The sequence below is a fragment of the Convolutriloba macropyga genome, chromosome 11 (genome assembly GCF_964194025.1).
Source record: "Convolutriloba macropyga chromosome 11, txConMacr16.3, whole genome shotgun sequence".
Classification (NCBI taxonomy): Eukaryota; Metazoa; Xenacoelomorpha; order Acoela; family Convolutidae; genus Convolutriloba; species Convolutriloba macropyga.
In genome coordinates this window covers 46233199-46257411 of record NC_134478.1, presented here as the reverse complement: position 1 = coordinate 46257411, position 24213 = coordinate 46233199, and the positions used below count along the sequence as shown (strand labels likewise).

The following is a 24213-nucleotide window of genomic DNA, read 5'->3' as shown; positions in this document are numbered from 1 at the left end:
CGTGCTTATTCCTTCCCAAGCGGACTGGTGTTGGAATGGAATAAGGACGTTTTGAAATTCGACTGCTTTTCTTTGCTTCCTTTTGTTTTGTCACTTCTTCTCTTAACCATTGAAGGTCTGTTTCGGGCAAAGATCCATAATAGTGCACAAATGTTCTCTAATTAAGTGGGCATCAATGATGTATTGATGACAGGGGGGGGAGGAACTATATACTCAAATGGGTTGTTTTTTTTTGTTCAGTCAATTTTGGCCGATCGATATATTCATCGCAGAGAATTGTGAGTGGTATCATTAAAAAGCTGGTCCAGCATAGAATTCAAAACTAAAAAGATTTTTTTGGTTTTTGTTTTTTTGGAGGAGTTATCGAGGATTGAAGTTTTGTGTGAACACGGGTTATTTGTTCACGTTTATTGTGATTTTTCTTCAAATTAAGATATTTTCTAAAAAAAATAGTATTTGAACCTTAAAATTCTTGCCAAAAAATGAATCAATTTTGTATTGCTAAAAGACTCAAGGCAATAAAAAAGACTAGTTCTGGTCTCAGAGGGAGCTTCAATATCAAAAAAATTCGAAATCTAATTGAGAGCTCTTTTTTTTATAAAACTTTTCTACTTTTTTTTGCTTTTTAAAGTCACCTAGAGAAAAGTCACTTTTCAAATCGAGATTTCGTTAATGACGAACCTCTTTTACAGTCAAATTAAGCCCAATAAACAAAAAAATTGTTTTCAAGGAATTGCTCATGTTTTTTTTAACATTCGACTCTAAGTTTTCGTAATTTTAAATGAAATTTTGAATTTCTTTTTAAGGTTTTACTAAAATTTTGGAGTCTTATGGAATGGACTCATTGACTAACAGTTCAATACGTTCCGTAATGAGATTTAAGTGAGCAGATTTAGCGCTTTGAGTGAGTAACAGCTATTGGCTGTTAAGACTTTAAAAATATTTTTTCGAAAATTTTTTTCGAATATTAACCAATCATAAACTTATTATCGTGAACTGTAAGTCAGTCTCTGCAATGACAGCCCACTCTTCCGTCGTACTGTCAACAAAACGTGATCTAGTTGGCGGTTTTATTTTCTAATTTTTAGTAATATGACTTCAATGACACAAGATTTCAAAAAATTTTCAATTTTTTTTTGGATATTTCCGTATTATTGGTTACTTTTGAAATCTTATCACATTATCCTAAAATTGACAGCTCCCATTGGCTTCAAAAAAGTTCCATGGATCACAGATAAATTTTTCAGAGAAAAGCTTTTGGTTTCAAATGACTTCGAATTTTTCTTCTCGCACTTCTCTACTGAATTTTTGGTTTTTGCTTGATTTTGTTAATGTTTTCATAGTCATAAGATTTGTTGTGATGTCTTTTTGATGCATGACAAACATATGCATCACCTATGCATGAAAAACATCCCCATAATCCTATGGCAGCTTATTTGAGCGTATTTACTGACTTCCGTTGAATTTTAATGAATTTAATGGCTACTAAGAATTTAAAAATAATTTTTCGAATTTTTTTTGAACATTAACCAATCTTAAAATTTTTGTGAACTGTTAATCAGTCTCAGTATTTACAGAACCCCCTTGCTTTCTACTGAAACTAAAATCAATTTCGTTGCCGGTTTTATTGTCTAAGTACTGATTATATGCCATCAATAACACAAGAAATCAAAATTAAAAAAAAAATTTTTGGATATTTTTGTATTATCGGTTACTTTTGAACTCTTATCACATTATCCAAATATTATACACATTATCCAAATATTATTTTAAACCAATTGGCTTGGAAAAGACATTCAGTGGATCACAGATAAAGTTTTCAGAGAAAAGCTAATGGTTTTAAATGGCTTCGAAATTTTCTTCTAGCAATTCTCTACTGAATTTTTGGTTTTTGCCTGATTTTGTTGTTGTTTTCATGGTCATAAGACTTGTTGGGATCTCTTATTTACTGTCTATGCATGAAATTTTTTTTCTGCCATCGTGTTATATCTGAACGTAGTTTTTGACCTCCGTTAAAAGTTTTTGAGTTTAATGGCTGTGAAGACTTTAAAAAAAGTTTTTTGAAAAAATTTTTGAAGATTAACCGATCCTAAAATTTTTCAGGGGACTGTTAGTCAGTCTTAGTACTTACAATTTGAACTCTTTTTATTTCTAATGCAGCCAAAAATATTCTGGTTAGCGGTGTTATCTTCTACCTATTAGTTTTAAAACTTCAATGCCACTGGTTTTCATATTTCTTTTTTTTAAATTTTCCTGTAGTTTTTCTCATTTTTGGATCTCTCTGAAATCTTATCAAAATATCCTAATACTGATAGTTCCCATTAGTTTAGGGAGGACGTTCAACGGATCATATATAAATTTTAAGAGAAGAACTTATGATTTAAATTGCTTCGACACTTTCTTCCGGCACTTTCCTACTGAATTTTTGATTGTTGCCTCTCTTTGTTGTTGTTTTGATCTTCAATAACTTGTTGTAAGGTCTTATTGACAAAATATGAATGAACAATAAACTTGTTGTCGCAGAGAGGCATAATTTAGCGTATTTAGTGGATTTCGTTGAAAGCTAATGAAATGAGTTTTTTCAAAAATCTCGTGGTTCTAATTTTATTTGTTCACATTTGATTTTTTGAAACTATATTGATAAAAAAAGAATCCCATTGCTGTTAAAAAATTTATTGAACATAGAAAACGTTTTAGTAAAAGTTCATTTTTGAATGCTTTCGACACTTTTCTCGCTTAATTTTTTTCCTGAAACTGCACTTTTTGCCTGTTTTTGTTCTTTAGGTAGCCGTAAATTGCTGACAAGTCTCTTAGGCTTGTAATTGAGGATTGAAATAATGATGTTACCCGAATCAAATAGTCAGTTTATAGCCTTTAGTAAAAAAATATATGATATACATTTTCAAACATTTTTAAAACTTTTCAGTTTTTGTTGTTCTTTTCGTCAAATTGTAACTTTTGTCATCAAGGAGAGGTCACATCCAATTTCTTGTATTCCAAAAAATAATATATCTACTGATATTATTTGTCACCGATGCTTGGTTTGTTGGACAATATGCGTTTTTATGAACGTTTTTGAGTGGTCATTTTTTGCGCTTCTTTTTCTCTTCTTTCAGAACAATCGCGCAGTAACAGTTCCTTTTTCTCTTCTTTCAGAACAATCGCGCAGTAACAGTTCCGAGAAATGTGGCCCAAATAAACTTATTTAATCTCTCGGTATAATTCCTGCTGCAGCTGAATTAGTGGAAATAAGAGTTGAATTTAAAAGACATAAAATTCAGTTAATAGCAAATGATTTTAATGGTAGCAATAGTTTGTGTTTTCGCAAATCGTTTCTAATTTTGTAGGTTTTTCTCTAGTTCGTTTCTAAGGCTTAAACTACCCAAAGACAAGGCCTTTTGGTTTTGTATCAACTTTTTAGTAATATGTCAAGGATTATTTAGTTAAAACTAATAATTTTTAAGACTTGAATTTTCTTGGTTTAAAAAATGTTGATTAATTTTTGAATTTCGCATCATTGATCGTTCTCTTTGATGACTTGTAACATAGTCTCATTAAGAAAACATTTTGTCCACTGTGTAGTGAGGAGAAATTAAATTTGACTAGTTAAGGTTTTCTCTGACTGCATTTTTACGTTGTTACTATGTGCTTTGAAATTTAGATATTCAGTTTTTGCCGTGAAGTTTTTGTTTTTGCTAATTTTTTGGTTGTATTTTGTCTCGTAGTCCCTTTAAGGTCAGATCTCATTGGCGCTGTAAAAAGGCATGGCATTATGTAATTCACTTAGTAGATAGGTTGTGTAACGATTGTTTTAAACTCAAACATCTATTTTTGTTATTTCTTCATTTGGTTGACAATTAAGTCAAAAATGTAGATGAGCTCGGGTGGGAACATCATGTGCGAACGCACATTAACGAGCCGCCTTGTCTAATATAAAGCGATTATCGCAAATAGTTCCTAGATTTTCCTGCAGAGAGAAACGTTTTTTAATGATATGCTTAGGAATCGGAAAAACAATTTAGAGAACATTATTTTTTCAATTTGAGCAATTTCTGAAATATTTGGACACAATAAAACCGTTTTGTCTCAACTGTTTTTTTCTTGAATCTTTGAAAGAAGATTATGATTTTACACTTTTTCATATCTGCGCAGAGTGTGTTTTGAAGTCATGAGAATTCTTTGCCTTCAAAATGACCGTTGAGCTGAACTTAATGAAGTAATAATTAGAAAGGGATGAAAACGGTTTATAAATTCCTCCCCTTCTCTGAATAAAAATAATCATCTATTGATTATTACTTCTCTATTACCATTAAATTTTTATTTTGCAAAGAGGAGAATATCTTGAAAATAATAGAAAAACTAAGGAACATTTTGCTCAAGTTTAAAATAAAACAGTGACTCCCATAGAAAGATTGTTTTCTCCCCTATTCATTTAAAGTTACTCAAAACAATTTTGTTAAAATTTAGGCAATGAAAATTTTCGGCAACTCTTTATGTTTTTTTTCAATAGAGTTTACGGTTACTTTAATTGACTATGAGAAACAACGAAAACAACTGTTAAAGTAAATAAATTTTCAATAAAATTTAACAGCTTGAATTTAATTTAAGCAAAATATTCACTAGTTTTGTTAACTTTTTAAAATCACTTTAGTGCGAAAGCATCTTATCATTTTGGCGTTTTCAAGTATAGATTTTGTTAACTTCCATTTAAATACTACACTTTGCCTTTGAAAGCTTGGATTGTCTTAGCAGGTGATTGCCAATTTATTCATCGGCTTATCTTGGAAACAAAATATTTTTGATGACAATTTCGCAACATTTACTTTTTTGATATTTAATTAACCGCTACTGAAGACTAGACTTGTGTATTCTTTTGTGTATTCTTTTCTGGTGCTTTAACAAATCAAGAATTTAGCTTTGGGATCATTTTCATTGGAACCGTAAAAGTTGAATTCTTGTCATTTTTAGATTTTTTTTCGTTTTTTTTTGGTGGTTAATTGTATATCAATTGTAAAAAGGTAAGATTACTCTGTGAAATGTTATTAAATGGAAAAAATTGTTCAACATTTTTGTAGTCCTGGTAAATGCTCCTTAGACTACGACTCTAATAACTGTCTATCTGTTGTATAAAAATATTGAGGACAGATGGACTGTTAAGTGAAAACAGTGAAGTATACAATGAATTTGTGCCAATTGAAACATCATTCCAAACTAAAATTACTGGCTCAATTTGTTGCAAACTACCATCCTGATCGACAACCTTCCGTAATCAAAGGGATTTGAATTTCCCTGAAATCAAAAGATTACTGGGGTTTAGAAGTCTAATAAAGTTTGCCAAATTTTGTCTTTCTTAAATTCGTCTATTTCGGTGTGCGTTGGGAACATAATATTTTGACATTCTGTTGTTTAGGCATGCATCAATTGACTATGATTTGAGAAAGAAGAACTATTTGTAGAAAAGGTAGAGGTTCAATGTCCTGGTGTAGATAAAGACGCGCTTATATATTGGCGGATTATGTGTATATTTTTAAAATGTTTTGAAGAGAGTGCAAATTTCGGCATATTGACAAGTGATATAATGCAAAGATGACATCTAAATGGAGAGCAGCAGGTGTCAAAAGGTGTCTGATTTAGACAAAATGAGTAAAAATTCACCAAAAAAGGTGAAATTTTCATCTATTGATTATTACTTCTCTATTACCATTAATTTTTTATTTTGCAAAGAGGAGAATATCTTGAAAATAATAAAAAAAAACTAAGAAACATTTTGCTCAAGTTTAAAATGAAACAGTGACTCCCATAGAAAGATTGTTTTCTCCCCTATTCATTTAAAGTTACTCAAAACAACTTTGTGAAATTTTAGGCAATGAAAATTTTCGGCAACTCTTTATGTTTTTTTTTTCAATAGAGTTTACGGTTACTTTAATTGACTATGAGAAACAACGAAAACAACAAATTAAATAAATTTTCAATAAAATTTTGACAGCTTGAATTTAATTTAAGCAAAATATTCACTAGTTTTGTTAACTTTTTTTAAATCACTTTAGTGCGAAAGCATCTTATCATTTTCGCCTTTTCAAGTATAGATTTTGTTAACTTCCATTTAAATACTACACTTTGCTTTTGAAAGCTTGGATTGTCTTTGCAGGTGATTGCCAATTTATTCATCGGCTTATCTTGGAAACAAAACATTTTTGATGACAATTTCGCAACATTTACTTTTTTGATATTTAATTAACCGCTACTGAAGACTAGACTTGTGTATTCTTTTGTGTATTCTTTTCTGGTGCTTTAACAAATCAAGAATTTAGCTTTGGGATCATTTTCATTGGAACCGTAAAAGTTGAATTCTTGTCATTTTTAGATTTTTTTTCGGTTTTTTTGGTGGTTAATTGTATATCAATTGTAAAAAGGTAAGATTACTCTGTGAAATGTTATTAAATGGAAAAAATTGTTCAACATTTTTGTAGTCCTGGTAAATGCTCCTTAGACTACGACTCTAATAACTGTCTATCTGTTGTATAAAAATATTGAGGACAGATGGACTGTTCAGTAAAAGCAGTGAAGTATACAATGAATTTGTGCCAATTGAAACATCATTCCAAACTAAAATTACTGGCTCAATTTGTTGCAAACTACCATCCTGATCGACAACCTTCCGGAATCAAAGGGATTTGAATTTCCCTGAAATCAAAAGATTCCTGGGGTTTAGAAGTCTAATAAAGTTTGCCAAAATTTGTCTTTCTTAATTTCGTCTATTTCGGTGTGCGTTGGGAACATAATATTTTGACATTCTGTTGTTTAGGCATGCATCAATTGACTATGATTTGAGAAAGAAGAACTATTTGTAGAAAAGGTAGAGGTTCAAGGTCCTGGTGTAGATAAAGACGCGCTTATATATTGGCGGATTATGTGTATATTTTTAAAATGTTTTGAAGAAAGTGCAAATTTCGGCATTTTAACAAGTGATATAATGCAAAGATGACATCTAAATGGAGAGCAGCAGGTGTCAAAAGGTGTCTGATTTAGACAAAATGAGTAAATATTCACCAAAAAAGGTGAAATTTTCATCTATTGATTATTACTTCTCTATTACCATTAATTTTTTATTTTGCAAAGAGGAGAATATCTTGAAAATAATAGAAAAACTAAGAAACATTTTGCTCAAGTTTAAAATAAAACAGTGACTCCCATAGAAAGATTGTTTTCTCCCCTATTCATTTAAAGTTACTCAAAACAACTTTGTTAAATTTTAGGCAATGAAAATTTTCGGCAACTCTTTATGTTTTTTTTTCAATAGAGTTTACGGTTACTTTAATTGATTATGAGAAACAACGAAAACAACTGTTAAAGTAAATAAATTTTCAATAAAATTTAACAGCTTGAATTTAATTTAAGCAAAATATTCACTAGTTTTGTTAACTTTTTAAAATCACTTTAGTGCGAAAGCATCTTATCATTTTGGCGTTTTCAAGTATAGATTTTGTTAACTTCCATTTAAATACTACACTTTGGTTTTGAAAGCCTGGATTGTCTTTGCAGGTGATTGCCAATTTATTCATCGGCTTATCTTGGAAACAAAACATTTTTTATGACAATTTCGCAACATTTACCTTTTTTGATTTTTAATTAACCGCTACTGAAGACTAGACTTGTGTATTCTTTTGTGTATTCTTTTCTGGTGCTTTAACAAATCAAGAATTTAGCTTTGGGATCATTTTCATTGGAACCGTAAAAATTGAATTCTTGTCTTTTTTAGACTTTTTTTTGGTTTTTTTGGTGGTTAATTGTATATCAATTGTACAACGGTAAGATTACTCTGTGAAATGTCATTAAATGGAAAAAATTGTTCAACATTTTTGTAGTCCTGGTAAATGCTCCTTAGACTACGACTCTAATAACTGTCTATCTGTTGTATAAAAATATTGAGGACAGATGGACTGTTAAGTGAAAACAGTGAAGTATACAATGAATTTGTGCCAATTGAAACATCATTCCAAACTAAAATTACTGGCTCAATTTGTTGCAAACTACCATCCTGATCGACAACCTTCCGGAATCAAAGGGATTTGAATTTCCCTGAAATCAAAAGATTCCTGGGGTGTAGAAGTCTAAAAAAGTTTGCCAAATTTTGTCTTTCTTAATTTCGTCTATTTCGGTGTGCGTTGGGAACATAATATTTTGACATTCTGTTGTTTAGGCATGCATCAATTGACTATAATTTGAGAAAGAAGAACTATTTGTAGAAAAGGTAGAGGTTCAAGGTCCTGGTGTAGATAAAGACGCGCTTATTTATTGGCGGATTATGTGTATATTTTTAAAATGTTTTGAAGAGAGTGCAATTTCGGCATATTAACAAGTGATATAATGCAAAGATGACATCTAAATGGAGAGCAGCAGGTGTCAAAAGGTGTCTGATTTAGACAAAATGAGTAAATATTCACCAAAAAAGGTGAAATTTTCATCTATTGATTATTACTTCTCTATTACCATTAATTTTTATTTTGCAAAGAGGAGAATATCTTGAAAATAATAAAAAAAACTAAGAAACATTTTGCTCAAGTTTAAAATAAAACAGTGACTCCCATAGAAAGATTGTTTTCTCCCCTATTCATTTAAAGTTACTCAAAACAACTTTGTTAAATTTTAGGCAATGAAAATTTTTGGCAACTCTTTATGTTTTTTTTTCAATAGAGTTTACGGTTACTTTAATTGACTATGAGAAACAACGAAAACAACAAAGTAAATAAATTTTCAATAAAATTTTGACAGCTTGAATTTAATTTAAGCAAAATATTCACTAGTTTTGTTAACTTTTTTTAAATCACTTTAGTGCGAAAGCATCTTATCATTTTCGCGTTTTCAAGTATAGATTTTGTTAACTTCCATTTAAATACTACACTTTGCTTTTGAAAGCTTGGATTGTCTTTGCAGGTGATTGCCAATTTATTCATCGGCTTATCTTGGAAACAAAACATTTTTGATGACAATTTCGCAACATTCACTTTTTTGATATTTAATTAACCGCTACTGAAGACTAGACTTGTGTATTCTTTTGTGTATTCTTTTCTGGTGCTTTAACAAATCAAGAATTTAGCTTTGGGATCATTTTCATTGGAACCGTAAATTTGAATTCTTGTCATTTTTAGATTTTTTTCGGTTATTTTTTGGTGGTTAATTGTATATCAATTGTAAAAAGGTAAGATTACTCTGTGAAATGTTATTAAATGGAAAAAATTGTTCAACATTTTTGTAGTCCTGGTAAATGCTCCTTAGACTACGACTCTAATAACTGTCTATCTGTTGTATAAAAATATTGAGGACAGATGGACTGTTAAGTGAAAACAGTGAAGTATACAATGAATTTGTGCCAATTGAAACATCATTCCAAACTAAAAATGATGGCTCAATTTGTTGCAAACTACCATCCTGATCGACAACCTTCCGGAATCAAAGGGATTTGAATTTCCCTGAAATCAAAAGATTCCTGGGGTTTAGAAGTCTAATAAAGTTTGCCAAATTTTGTCTTTCTTAATTTCGTCTATTTTGGTGTGCGTTGGGAACATAATATTTTGACATTCTGTTGTTTAGGCATGCATCAATTGACTATGATTTGAGAAAGAAGAACTATTTGTAGAAAAGGTAGAGGTTCAAGGTCCTGGTGTAGATAAAGACGCGCTTATATATTGGCGGATTATGTGTATATTTTTAAAATGTTTTGAAGAAAGTGCAAATTTCGGCATATTAACAAGTGATATAATGCAAAGATGACATCTAAATGGAGAGCAGCAGGTGTCAAAAGGTGTCTGATTTAGACAAAATGAGTAAATATTCACCAAAAAAGGTGAAATTTTCATCTATTGATTATTACTTCTCTATTACCAATAATTTTTTATTTTGCAAAGAGGAGAATATCTTGAAAATAATAGAAAAACTAAGAAACATTTTGCTCAAGTTTAAAATAAAACAGTGACTCCCATAGAAAGATTGTTTTCTCCCCTATTCATTTAAAGTTACTCAAAACAACTTTGTTAAATTTTAGGCAATGAAAATTTTCGGCAACTCTTTATGTTTTTTTTTCAATAGAGTTTACGGTTACTTTAATTGACTATGAGAAACAACGAAAACAACTGTTAAAGTAAATAAATTTTCAATAAAATTTAACAGCTTGAATTTAATTTAAGCAAAATATTCACTAGTTTTGTTAACTTTTTTAAAATCACTTTAGTGCGAAAGCATCTTATCATTTTGGCGTTTTCAAGTATAGATTTTGTTAACTTCCATTTAAATACTACACTTTGCTTTTGAAAGCTTGGATTGTCTTTGCAGGTGATTGCCAATTTATTCATCGGCTTATCTTGGAAACAAAACATTTTTGATGACAATTTCGCAACATTTACTTTTTTGATATTTAATTAACCGCTACTGAAGACTAGACTTGTGTATTCTTTTGTGTATTCTTTTCTGGTGCTTTAACAAATCAAGAATTTAGCTTTGGGATCATTTTCATTGGAACCGTAAAAGTTGAATTCTTGTCATTTTTAGATTTTTTTCGGTTTTTTTGGTGGTTAATTGTATATCAATTATAAAAAGGTTATTGTAATATTAATTGTATATCAGTTAATAGAATCGTAGTCTAAGGAGCACTTACCAGGACTACAAAAATGTTGAACAATTTTTTCCATTTATTAACATTTCACAGAGTAATCTTACCTTTGTACAATTGATATACAATTAACCACCAAAAAACCAAAAAAAATCTAAAAATGGACAAGAATTCAATTTCTACGGTTCCAATGAAAATGATCCCAAAGCTAATTCTTGATTTGTAAAGCACCAGAAAAGAATACACAAAAGAATACACAAGTCTAGTCTTCAGTAGCGGTTAATTAAAAATCAAAAAGTAAATGTTGCGAAATTGTCATCAAAATGTTTTGTTTCCAAGATAAGCCGATGAATAAATTGGCAATCACCTGCAAAGACAATCCAGGCTTTCAAAAGCAAAGTGTAGTATATAAATGAAAGTTAACAAAATCTATACTTGAAAACGCGAAAATGATAAGATGCTTTCGCACTAAAGTGATTTAAAAAAAGTTAACAAAACTAGTGAATATTTTGCTTAAATTAAATTCAAGCTGTCAAAATTTTATTGAAAATTTATTTGCTTTGTTGTTTTCGTTGTTTCTCATAGTCAATTAAAGTAATCGTAAACTCTATTGAAAAAAAAACATAAAGAGTTGCCGAAAATTTTCATTGCCTAAAATTTAACAAAGTTGTTTTGAGTAACTTTAAATGAATAGGGGAGAAAACAATCTTTCTATGGGAGTCACTGTTTTATTTTAACTTGAGCAAAATGTTTCTTAGTTTTTCTATTATTTTCAATATATTCTCCTCTTTGCAAAATAAAAAATTAATAGTAATAGAGGTAATAATCAATAATAGATGAAAATTTCACCTTTTTTGGTGAATATTTACTCATTTTGTCTAACTCAGACACCTTTTGACACCTGCTGCTCTCCATTTAGATGTCATCTTTGCATTATATCACTTGTCAATATGCCGAAATTTGCACTCTCTTCAAAACATTTTAAAAATATACACATAATCCGCCAATATATAAGCGCGTCTTTATCTACACCAGACCTTGAACCTCTACCTTTTCTACAAATAGTTCTTCTTTCTCAAATCATAGTCAATTGATGCATGCCTAAACAACAGAATGTCAAAATATTATGTTCCCAACGCACACCGAAATAGACGAAATTAAGAAAGACAAAATTTGGCAAACTTTATTAGACTTCTAAACCCCAGGAATCTTTTGATTTCAGGGAAATTCAAATCTCTTTGATTCCGGAAGGTTGTCGATCAGGATGGTAGTTTGCAACAAATTGAGCCAGTAATTTTAGTTTGGAATGATGTTTCAATTGGCACAAATTCATTGTATACTTCACTGTTTTCACTTAACAGTCCATCTGTCCTCAATATTTTTATACAACAGATAGACAGTTATTAGAGTCGTAGTCTAAGGAGCATTTACCAGGACTACAAAAATGTTGAACAATTTTTTCCATTTAATAACATTTCACAGAGTAATCTTACCTTTTTACAATTGATATACAATTAACCACCAAAAAAAACCGAAAAAAAATCTAAAAATGACAAGAATTCAACTTTTACGGTTCCAATGAAAATGATCGCAAAGCTAAATTCTTGATTTGTTAAAGCACCAGGAAAGAATACACAAAAGAATACACAAGTCTAGTCTTCAGTAGCGGTTAATTAAATATCAAAAAAGTAAATGTTGCGAAATTGTCATCAAAAATGTTTTGTTTCCAAGATAAGCCGATGAATAAAATGGCAATCACCTGCAAAGACAATCCAGGCTTTCAAAAGCAAAGTGTAGTATTTAAATGGAAGTTAACAAAATCTATACTTGAAAACGCGAAAATGATAAGATGCTTTCGCACTAAAGTGATTTAAAAAAAGTTAACAAAACTAGTGAATATTTTGCTTAAATTAAATTCAAGCTGTCAAAGTTTCATTGAAAATTTATTTACTTTGTTGTTTTTGTTGTTTCTCATAGTCAATTAAAGTAATCGTAAACTCTATTGAAAAAAAAAACATAAAGAGTTGCCGAAAATTTTCATTGCCTAAAATTTAACAAAGTTGTTTTGAGTAACTTTAAATGAATAGGGGAGAAAACAATCTTTCTATGGGAGTCACTGTTTTATTTTAAACTTGAGCAAAATGTTTCTTAGTTTTTCTATTATTTTCAAGATATTCTCCTCTTTGCAAAATAAAAAATTAATTGTAATAGAGAAGTAATAATCAATATATGAAAATTTCACCTTTTTTGGTGAATATTTACTCATTTTGTCTAAATCAGACACCTTTTGACACCTGCTGCTCTCCATTTAGATGTCATCTTTGCATGATATCACTTGTTAATATGCTGAAATTTGCACTTTCTTCAAAACATTTTAAAAATATACACATAATCCGCCAATATGTAAGCGCGTCTTTATCTACACCAGGACCTTGAACCTCTACCTTTTCTACAAATAGTTCTTCTTTCTCAAATCATAGTCAATTGATGCATGCCTAAACAACAGAATGTCAAAATATTATGTTCCCAACGCACACCGAAATAGACGAAATTAAGAAAGACAGAATTTGGCAAACTTTATTAGACTTCTAAACCCCAGGAATCTTTTGATTTCAGGGAAATTCAAATCTCTTTGATTCCGGAAGGTTGTCGATCAAGATGGTAGTTTGCAACAAATTGAGCCAGTAATTTTAGTTTGGAATGATGTTTCAATTGGCACAAATTCATTGTATACTTCACTGTTTTCACTTAACAGTCCATCTGTCCTCAATATTTTTATACAACAGATAGACAGTTAATAGAATCGTAGTCTAAGGAGCACTTACCAGGACTACAAAAATGTTGAACAAGTTTTTCCATTTAATAACATTTCACAGAGTAATCTTACCTTTGTACAATTGATATACAATTAACCACCAAAAAAACCAAAAAAATCTAAAAATGACAAGAATTCAATTTTTACGGTTCCAATGAAAATGATCCCAAAGCTAAATTCTTGATTTGTTAAAGCACCAGAAAAGAATACACAAAAGAATACACAAGTCTAGTCTTCAGTAGCGGTTAATTAAAAATCAAAAAAGTAAATGTTGCGAAATTGTCATCAAAAATGTTTTGTTTCCAAGATAAGCCGATGAATAAATTGGCAATCACCTGCAAAGACAATCCAGGCTTTCAAAAGCAAAGTGTAGTATTTAAATGGAAGTTAACAAAATCTATACTTGAAAACGCGAAAATGATAAGATGCTTTCGCACTAAAGTGATTTAAAAAAAGTTAACAAAACTAGTGAATATTTTGCTTAAATTAAATTCAAGCTGTCAAAATTTTATTGAAAATTTATTTACTTTGTTGTTTTCGTTGTTTCTCATAGTCAATTAAAGTAATCGTAAACTCTATTGAAAAAAAAACATAAAGAGTTGCCGAAAATTTTCATTGCCTAAAATTTAACAAAATTGTTTTGAGTAACTTTAAATGAATAGGGGAGAAAACAATCTTTCTATGGGAGTCACTGTTTTATTTTAAACTTGAGCAAAATGTTTCTTAGTTTTTCTATTATTTTCAAGATATTCTCCTCTTTGCAAAATAAAAAATTAATGGTAATAGAGAAGTAATAATCAATAGATGAAAATTTCACCTTTTTTGGTGAATATTTACTCATTTTGTCTAAATCAGACACCTTTTGACACCTGCTGCTCTCTATTTAGATGTCAACTTTGCATTATATCACTTGTTAATATGCCGAAATTTGCACTCTCTTCAAAACATTTTAAAAATATACACATAATCCGCCAATATATAAGCGCGTCTTTATCTACACCAGGACCTTGAACCTCTACCTTTTCTACAAATGGTTCTTCTTTCTCAAATCATAGTCAATTGATGCATGCCTAAACAACAGAATGTCAAAATATTATGTTCCCAACGCACACCGAAATAGACGAAATTAAGAAAGACAAAATTTGGCAAACTTTATTAGACTTCTAATCCCCAGGAATCTTTAGATTTCAGGGAAATTCAAATCTCTTTGATTCCGGAAGGTTGTCGATCAAGATGGTAGTTTGCAACAAATTGAGCCAGTAATTTTAGTTTGGAATGATGTTTCAATTGGCACAAATTCATTGTATACTTCACTGTTTTTACTTAACAGTCCATCTCTCCTCAATATTTTTGTACAACAGATAGACAGTTATTAGAGTCGTAGTCTAAGGAGCATTTACCAGGACTACAAAAATGTTGAACAATTTTTTCCATTTAATAACATTTCACAGAGTAATCTTACCTTTTTACAATTGATATACAATTAACCACCAAAAAAACCGAAAAAAATCTAAAAATGACAAGAACTCAACTTTTACGGTTCCAATGAAAGTGATCCCAAAGCTAAATTCTTGATTTGTTAAAGCACCAGAAAAGAATACACAAAAGAATACACAAAAGAATACACAAGTCTAGTCTTGAGTAGCGGTTAATTAAATATCAAAAAAGTAAATGTTGCGAAATTGTCATCAAAAATGTTTTGTTTCCAAGATAAGCCGATGAATAAATTGGCAATCACCTGCTAAGACAATCCAAGCTTTCAAAGGCAAAGTGTAGTATTTAAATGGAAGTTAACAAAATCTATACTTGAAAACGCCAAAATGATAAGATGCTTTCGCACTAAAGTGATTTCAAAAAAGTTAACAAAACTAGTGAATATTTTGCTTAAATTAAATTCAAGCTGTTAAATTTTATTGAAAATTTATTTACTTTAACAGTTGTTTTCGTTGTTTCTCATAGTCAATTAAAGTAACCGTAAACTCTATTGAAAAAAAAACATAAAGAGTTGCCGAAAATTTTCATTGCCTAATTTTTAACAACATTGTTTTGAGTAACTTTAAATGAATAGGGGAGAAAACAATCTTTCTATGGGAATCACTGTTTTATTTTAAACTTGAGCAAAATGTTCCTTAGTTTTTCTATTATTTTCAAGATATTCTCCTCTTTGCAAAATAAAAATTTAATGGTAATAGAGAAGTAATAATCAATAGATGATTATTTTTATTCAGAGAAGGGGAGGAATTTATAAACCGTTTTCATCCCTTTCTAATTATTACTTCATTAAGTTCAGCTCAACGGTCATTTTGAAGGCAAAGAATTCTCATGACTTCAAAACACACTCTGCGCAGATATGAAAAAGTGTAAAATCATAATCTTCTTTCAAAGGTTCAAGAATAAAACAGTTGAGACAAAACGGTTTTAGTGTGTCCAAATATTTCAGAAATTGCTCAAATTGAAAAAATAATGTTCTCTAAATTGTTTTTCCGATTCCTAATCATATCATTAAAAAACGTTTCTCTCTGCAGGAAAATCTAGGAACTATTTGCGATAATCGCTTTATATTAGACAAGGCGGCTCGTTAATGTGCGTTCGCACATGATGTTCCCACCCGAGCTCATCTACATTTTTGACTTAATTGTCAACCAAATGAAGAAATAACAAAAATAGATGTTTGAGTTTAAAACAATCGTTACACAACCTGTCTACTAAGTGAATTACATAATGCCATGCCTTTTTACAGCGCCAATGAGATCTGACCTTAAAGAGACTACGAGACAAAAAACACCAACAAAATTAGCACCAACAAAAATTTCACGGCAAAAACTCAATATCTAAATTTAAAAGCACCTAGTAACAACGTCAAAAGCAATCAGATAAAACCTGAACTACACAAAATTACTCTTTCCTAAATATACAGCAGATGGAGAGTTTTCTTAATGAGACTAGGTAACAAGCCGACAAAAAGAACGAACAGTGAGGCGAAACTTAGAAAATAATCAACATTTTTTACACCAAGAAATTTAAAAAAATTAACTAAAAATTCCTTGATAAATTAATAAAAAGTTATTACAAATCCAAAAAGACCTGTTTTTGGTTAAAATAAGCCATAGAAACTAACACAATAGAAACTCAAAAAAATACAAACTATTTGCGAAAACACAAACTATTGCTACCATTAAAATCATTAGCTATCATCTGAATATTATGTATTTTTTATTTCAGTTGTTATTTCTACTAATCCAGCTGAAGTATTTACACTGAAAGATTAAATAGGTTTACTTGTTCCACATTTGAAAACCGTTGGCATCTGTTATTACGCGATTGTTCTGAAAGACGAGAAATAGAAATACAAAAGTTCATAAAAACGCATATTGCCTCACAAACAAAATATTAGTGAAAAATAATATCAACAGATATATTTTTTCTTGAAAAACAAGAAATAGGGTTGAACCTCTCATTGATGAAAATAAGTTACAATTTGACGAAAAGAACAACAAAAACTGAAAAGTTGGAAAAATATTTCAAAATGTTTATCAAAACTTTAAGATTATTCGCTGTAAACTGATTGCTTCGGGTAACATCAATCATTCAATCCTCAATTACAAGTTTATGAGACCTGTCATTAATTTGCGGCTACCTAAAGAACAAAAACAACAATTTCAAGTAAAAGATGAGAGAAAAGTCGAAGGCGTTAAAGAATGAACTTTTCACTAAAAACTCGTCTATTTTCTATCATTTTTTTAAGAGCAATGGCATTTCTCATTTTTTGTCAATATAATTTCAAAAAATCAACAATTTTGAACAAATACATTAAAACCACAAAATTTTCGAGGAAACACGTATTATCAACTCCATTAAATTCATTAGCTTTGAACGGAAGCCAGTAAATACGCTAAATTATGCCTCGATGGGAAAACAAGTTTGTTTGCCAATCATATTTTAGCAATAAAATCTTACAACAAGTTATTGACTATGAAAACAACAACAGAGACAGGCAAAAATCAAAAATTCGGTAGAAAAAGGCCAGAGGAAAATGTCGAAGCAATTCAAATCGTAAGCTCTTCTATGAAAACTTTATCTATGATCCGTTGAACTTCTTCTCTGAACCAATGGGAACTAGACTATCAGCAGTAGGTTGATATGATAAGATTTCAAAAGGATCCAAAAATAAAATAAAGTACCCGAAAAATTAAAAAATTAAGACGTCTCGTGGCATTAAATTTTTAAAACTAATAGGTAGAACATAAAGCCGCTAACCAGTTTAATTTTGGCTGCAGTAGAACGAAAAGGGATTCTGGTAGTAATGAGATTGACCAGGACTTCACGAAAAAAAGTTTAAGGTTGGTTAATGTTCAAAAAAAATTTTCGAAAAATTATTTTTAAACTCTTAACAGCCATTAAATTCAAAATCTTTCAACGGAGCTTAATAACTACGCTCAGATTTAACCCGATGGGAGACGGAGATTGTTTGTCATGCATAGATAAATATTAAGACATCACAATAGGTCATTTGATTGTGAAAACAATAACAAAAACAGGCAAAAACAAAAATTCAGTAGAAAAGTGCGAGAAGAAAGTGTCGAAACCAATTAAACAACTAGCTTTTCCCTGAAACAATTAGCTTTTCCCTGAAAATTTTCCCCCTCTCTAAGCCAATGCAATGGGGCTAAAATTTTTTTTTTTTGATAATGTGTAAGATGTTTGGATACTGTGATAAGAGTTCAAAAGTAACCAATAATACAAAATTATCCAAAAAATTTAAAAAAAAAGAACTGAAATCTTGTGTCATTGAAGTCATATAACCAATACTTAAATAATAAAACCGCTAACCAGATTCAATTTAGTTGCGATAAAAAGCAAGTGGGTCCTGTCAGTACTGACACTCACTAACAGTTCACAAAAAAGATTTGTTAGTGTTCAAAAAATTTTCGAAAAATTATTTTAAATTCTTAACAGCCATAAACTTCAATAGCTTTCAACGGAAGTCAATAAATACTCTCAAAGTAAAGGTGCCCCCATGGAGTATATTTATGTTGGTCATTCATAGGTAATCAATAAGATATCACAATAATTCATGACTATTAAAACAACAACAAAAACAGGCAAAAACGAAAAACTAAAAAAAAAAGTGCGAGAAGAACGTGTCTAAGCAATTTAAACCATAAATTTTTCTCAGAAATTTTTATATGTGAGCCACTGAGCATCTTCTTTAAGCCAATGGGAGATACCAATTTTTGGATAATGTGATGAGATTTCAAAAGTTACCAATAATACGAAAATATCAAAAAAAAATTTAAATTTTTTTTGAAATCTTGTGTCATTGAAGTCATATAACCAATAGTTAGAAGATAAAAGCGCTAATCAGATTAAATTTGGTTGCAGTAGGAAGGAGGAGGGTGCTGTCATCCCCTGTACTGAAATACAGTTCACGATAATAATTTAATGATTCTTTAATGTTCAAAAAATTCGAAAAATTATTTTCAAAGTCTTAAGAGCCATTAGCTGTCCCCTCAAAGCACTATATATGCTCATCATGGAATATATTTCACTGTTAGTCAATAAATCCATGCCATAGGACTAAAAATAGTAAAACTTCAAAAACAAATTAAGATTTTGATTTAAAAATAGGAAAACTCAGAATCGAAGCCAAAAAAACATGCGCAATTCCTTGAAAACGATACTTTTTTGTTCATTGGGCTTCATTTGAATGAAAAGAAGGTTTGTCATTAATAGAACCTCGATATAAAAAGTGACTTGTATCTAGGTGACTTAAAAGAGCAAAAGAAGAGAAAATTTTTTTTTAAAAAAAAGCTCTCAAAAAGAATTCGAATTTTTTTTTTATAGTGAACTTCCCGATGAGTCCAGAACTAGTTTTTTTTATCGCCTTTAGTCTATTAGGAACACAAAATTGGTCCATTTTTGGCGTAAAATTTAATTTTGAAATACTATTTTTATAGAAAATATTTTAATTTTGAGAAAAATTACACTAAAAGTGAACAAAACATGCCGTGTTCACACAAAACTTCAATCCTCGATAACTCCTCGAAAAAAACGAAAATCAAAAAAAATCTTTTTAATTTTGAATTCTACGCTGGACCAGCTTTTTAATGATACCACTCACATTTTTCTACGACGAATATATCGATCGGCCAAAATTGACTGAACAAAAAAAACCCGTTTGAGTATATAGTTCCTCCCCCCCACAAGTGGGGTCTGAACAAAAATATTTGTTGAAAAGGTTCAAGGTCCTGGTGTAGATAAAGACGCGCTTATATATTGGCGGATTATGTGTTTATTTTAAAAATGTTTTGAAGAGAGTGCAAATTTTGGCATATTAACGAGTGATCTAATGCAAAGGTGATATCTAAATGGAAAGCAGCAGGTGTCGAAAGGTGTCTGATTTAGACGAAATGAGTAAATATTCACCAAAAAAGGTGAAATTTTCAAAACAGTGAGAGTTTTCTAATATACACCTAGGAATTGAGGTCAATGAATTTTTTACAGCTTTTTCAGTGCAATTCTGATAAAAAAGATTGACAATTTTCGCTATTCATAATTCATAAATAACAACGCGCTTATTCCTTATTTCAGTAGTATCATTTTTGCCGCCTTAATAATTAAGCAAATAATTTAAAATTTTTAAGCATGACGTTAGTTGCAAGCATGTTAAGCGTTGTTATCATTCTAATGAATGTTGCCTTTGTTGACTTGTGGTTTACTCCAATGAGGAAACTGGCCAGAAGAGGAATTTTTGCTCCCCACCCACGCGAAGTACACGAGGCTAGTCACAAATTCAGGATCTGTTCCGTTCAGGATCTGCTCCGTTTGTGAAAAATCAAGATTTAGTTTATCTATTAGGACTTTTTCCGTTTGTGCCCCCCCCCCCCCCCCCCCCCCCCCCACCTTAGTGTGCACATATTTTTTGCACTTGGGTTCAGACTTGTGCTGAACGCGAGAAAAAGATGTCGAAAAGATGTACTGAAATTATGTCGATTTTATCCTTTAAATCAAACATCAAATATTCTGACACTCCCTCCCCCCCCCCCCCCCCCCGTTCGTGCTATTTCCTACATGGTGTACGTGCTATATCAGAAAATAAAATTTCTGGGATCTTTTCCGTTTGTGCCCCACCACGCCAGTTTAATGGGTCATCCATATTATTTGCACCCCCAGATGCACATGCAATATTTTTACATAATGATTTAACATGTAATGACACGTGCACTGTAACTGGGGGGCTGCATAGCGTACTGGGGGGACACAAACTGAAAAGATCCAATTTCTGGGTGCGGTTTTCGAAGCAAAAGACTGCGGGGAGACCGAACAGACCCCAAATATCTTATCCTAATTCTAGGTTCCTTTTGTGTGTTTAGGTTCCTCCCCCGTGTGACAGGCTGGGCTATCACTGCTACTCGTGCAATTCCTCAGCCAATCACTGCTTTGAGTGGGTTAAGATCAGATTGCCCATTCCGAAGAGAACCCCGTGCGGGGAGGAGAGTGAATACTGGCACTGTGACCTCTGCGATGACGACAAACTAAGGTCAAAATGTCACTATAATGCAATGAGAACCTTTTCCTCCCCCTCCCCTGATAGATCATGACCTGCTATATTTCATAATTTTGAACTCAATCAATGTAACCCAGTGGAGGCTTCGACTTTCTGAAAATGCAAAAAAAATAAATAGTTCACCTGGGGGGATAAATTTTAACTACATGGTCGAGGACGCTTGTCAAAGTCGAACGAAATTCTTTTCGCGAGTCGTTGGCCTGTATATATTTCTGTACATAGTTAATATCTTTTCATAAGTCAAACCATATTTTTTCTTAATAGGATTCAATTTCTTCTCATAAACAGATAGTGTTTAAAAGTAGACAAATTCTTTTTTCATAAAGAAGAATAAATTGAGCATTTTGATTTACTAATGCAGCGGATTATAGACCCGCTTGATTGGTCATTTTAGCCTAGCCGGAGTAGCATTGCCCTTCAAATTATTTGAACTGGTTCATGATTTTTTAAAAATTTCCAAGCATTATTGATTTGAAAAATTGAAAGAAACCTTAGAAAACTTTTTTCGACTTCAGATTCTCGTGAAACCTAAACTTATCAAATAAGCAAACTCTTGGCTATAATATATGCAAAACAACGCATTTTTTGATGGGTATAATGCAAGTTAAAGATCATTGTCTTCCAGGAGTGAAAATCCAGGATAATAAATATAATCGCGAGCCATTTATTTTCAATTAAGCCGATGACGGTACCATTAATTCTGGTTATTGGGAAAGGACGGCGTCTTGTGTCTATTAACTGCAATGAAAAGTTCGTCAACCTACTAGACTATACAAACACTCTCAACCCGCGCCAATAATTTATAGTTTCAAAACATGTAAATTAAATAGTAAAACAATTTTTTTGACCATTAAGTCTATATACAACTTAGCTCGCGATCTGATGAGTTAAAATACTTCACAAAATTTTAGTCGTAAAATTGTATAAACTTGGTCAAAATTTTCGTTTGAGCGCGGCCAAAAACCGTCCTTAAAACATTCATATTTTCAATTCATATTTTAAAATGATTTAATCACAGCAAATGTAAAAAGATTGTTTCGAAAGTTTGCAAATTCAGGGCTAAAACTAGCTGTGAATTTTACATATCCTCACCACATTGATTGAAAAAATCACCCGGGATTGGTTTTCAACGTGGCGAAACTTTTTTTATGTGAAGCAGCTGGTAGCTATTTTTTGTCACACCAGAGTTCTCCGGAAGACAGACTTCCGATGTCACCACATTGTGATGCAAGCGTTGTACAAAATTCATAACATGGCAACGCTTCTCTGACAAAAGATTTGCTATGAAAATAGTTCGCTAAAACTATTTTGTCAATTTGCTTTTAATAAGATTTCAAAAATGAAAATCTTGATGTTTTCTTTGCTCTTCATTTTGGTAGTGCTCTGAGATAACAGTATTTTTTAACGAACAGTTCCTCAAAACTGTTTTCAAAAATTGTGCAAATTTGACGCAAAGAATTTTAAATAGTGTTTTTCCAGAAATTCGGTTCAAAAAGTATATTGTTTTGTCAACGAAAATTGACAGTGGTAGGATTATGGCAATAATCAAAAATAATTTCTTGCCTATTTATAAAGTATTATATTTTAATTTTACTTTCGAGTTTTGTTTTTAGGTTTTGGAGTTTAACATGCATATTGGAAAAGTTCTCCAAGAAAGCAAGATTCGTCCACGATCGTTCATTAAGTTTAATGAGATTATTCTTTTAATGAGTCTGCCAAGGTGAAAAATAATTCTGTACCAAAAAAGAGATGTGAATTTTTTGTTTTTTGTTTTCAGTTAAAAAGCTGATATCAAGAATGGGAATAATGTCTTAACAGAAGAAGAATTTGAATAAACTCTTTTTCCTTGTTCAACTGAGAGTTTTACGGTATGTGAAGCATACAATCGAAATGTTTTCCTAAGCTTGTTATAAAGTTTTTTAGTTCTTCAACAAAATAATTGTATTGAGTTTAAAGTTTGTGGGATATGTCAAGTAGATTTTTTCCATTAGCTGTTATTTTTTAGATATGAAATGATCTCATTTTGAATAGGAAAAACCAAATTAAAAAATGATTACTAGAGCCAGCAATTTATCCTTTTTAGTACTAACGTTCGCAAACTTCAGCAAAAGAAACATAACTTTTTTGTAGAATAGACGGTAGTGATTTGAAGGTCATGTCCAATTAACATTTCTCCGTTAAGTTTTTAGTTTGTCATCAGTTGATCTCCTCAATAAGATTTTTTATGTGTTCTTTACAGTAAGTTTTCATCAATTTATCGCCCCAAAAAACATCAATTGGTTACTCTGGCATTTAAATAGACTAATCAACAAGGAGGCTCAGTAATGTGCGTTCGCACATAGAGTTCCGACCCCGCTCATCTACATTTTTCCCGTAATTGTCCAGCAAATGAGGAAGAGATAAAAAAAACCATATCAAAACATCGTTCAACAAACTGCTAAATGAACAAGACAATCTACATCAGAGGGCCGATGAGACCAGTGACTATCATAATATGACTACGGGAAAAGACGGTAGTCAAAATTAAATAATTATAAATATTAATTATGACCAAAACTCGTTTCCTTTCTTTGAAAACCATTAATAACCAAATCAAAATGCCATCAAATAAAACTTGTACTGAAAACAATTGCCCTTTACATCATTTGAGGAAAACATGGGACTTTTCCTCAATGCGACTTGTAACCTCCGCATAAAATGAAAAAAGAGGTAAATTTAAAAATTAAAAAGAACTTTCTTTTTTAAAAAGAATTAATGTCAAACTGGTTAAAATGTTTACGCATCAAATGGCCAATTAAAAGTTGAGCTGATCACTAAAAACATTTAAAAATTTTTGATTTCGTTTTTGTCGAATGACCAGAGGACCACCCAATATTTTGATACTGTGAAAAGAATATTAAAACCTTCAAAAATGGTCGAATCTTCGAAAATCACGAATATATTACGAAAACTGCTTGTCCCAAAAGCAAAGACGATTTGAGGAAAATGAAACCGTTATAAACACCAAAATGTAGTTCATTAGATAAGGGATGTGATTCGTCCAAAATGACGCTAAGCTACACTTTAGCAAAAATAAGATTCGCAAATCTCAGAAGTCCATTGTCTTTTTGTAAAAAAACAAATATTTTCAAAATTCATAGCCAATATAAGCTTTCAACTAAGAGTACACAGTTTAATTTGCAACTTCTTCAAAAATTAGTTGCGCCTGTTATTAGTGAGACTCAG

The 24213-nt window shown here is 30.9% G+C and overlaps 1 protein-coding gene across 1 annotated transcript in view; it reads right to left on the bottom strand.

Annotated features, from left to right (window-relative positions):
- The window catches only part of LOC142349975 (dnaJ homolog subfamily C member 8-like), a 440478-nt gene that overhangs the window by 321649 nt on the left and 94616 nt on the right, over positions 1-24213 (bottom strand). The gene's annotated exons all lie outside the window — the stretch shown is intronic.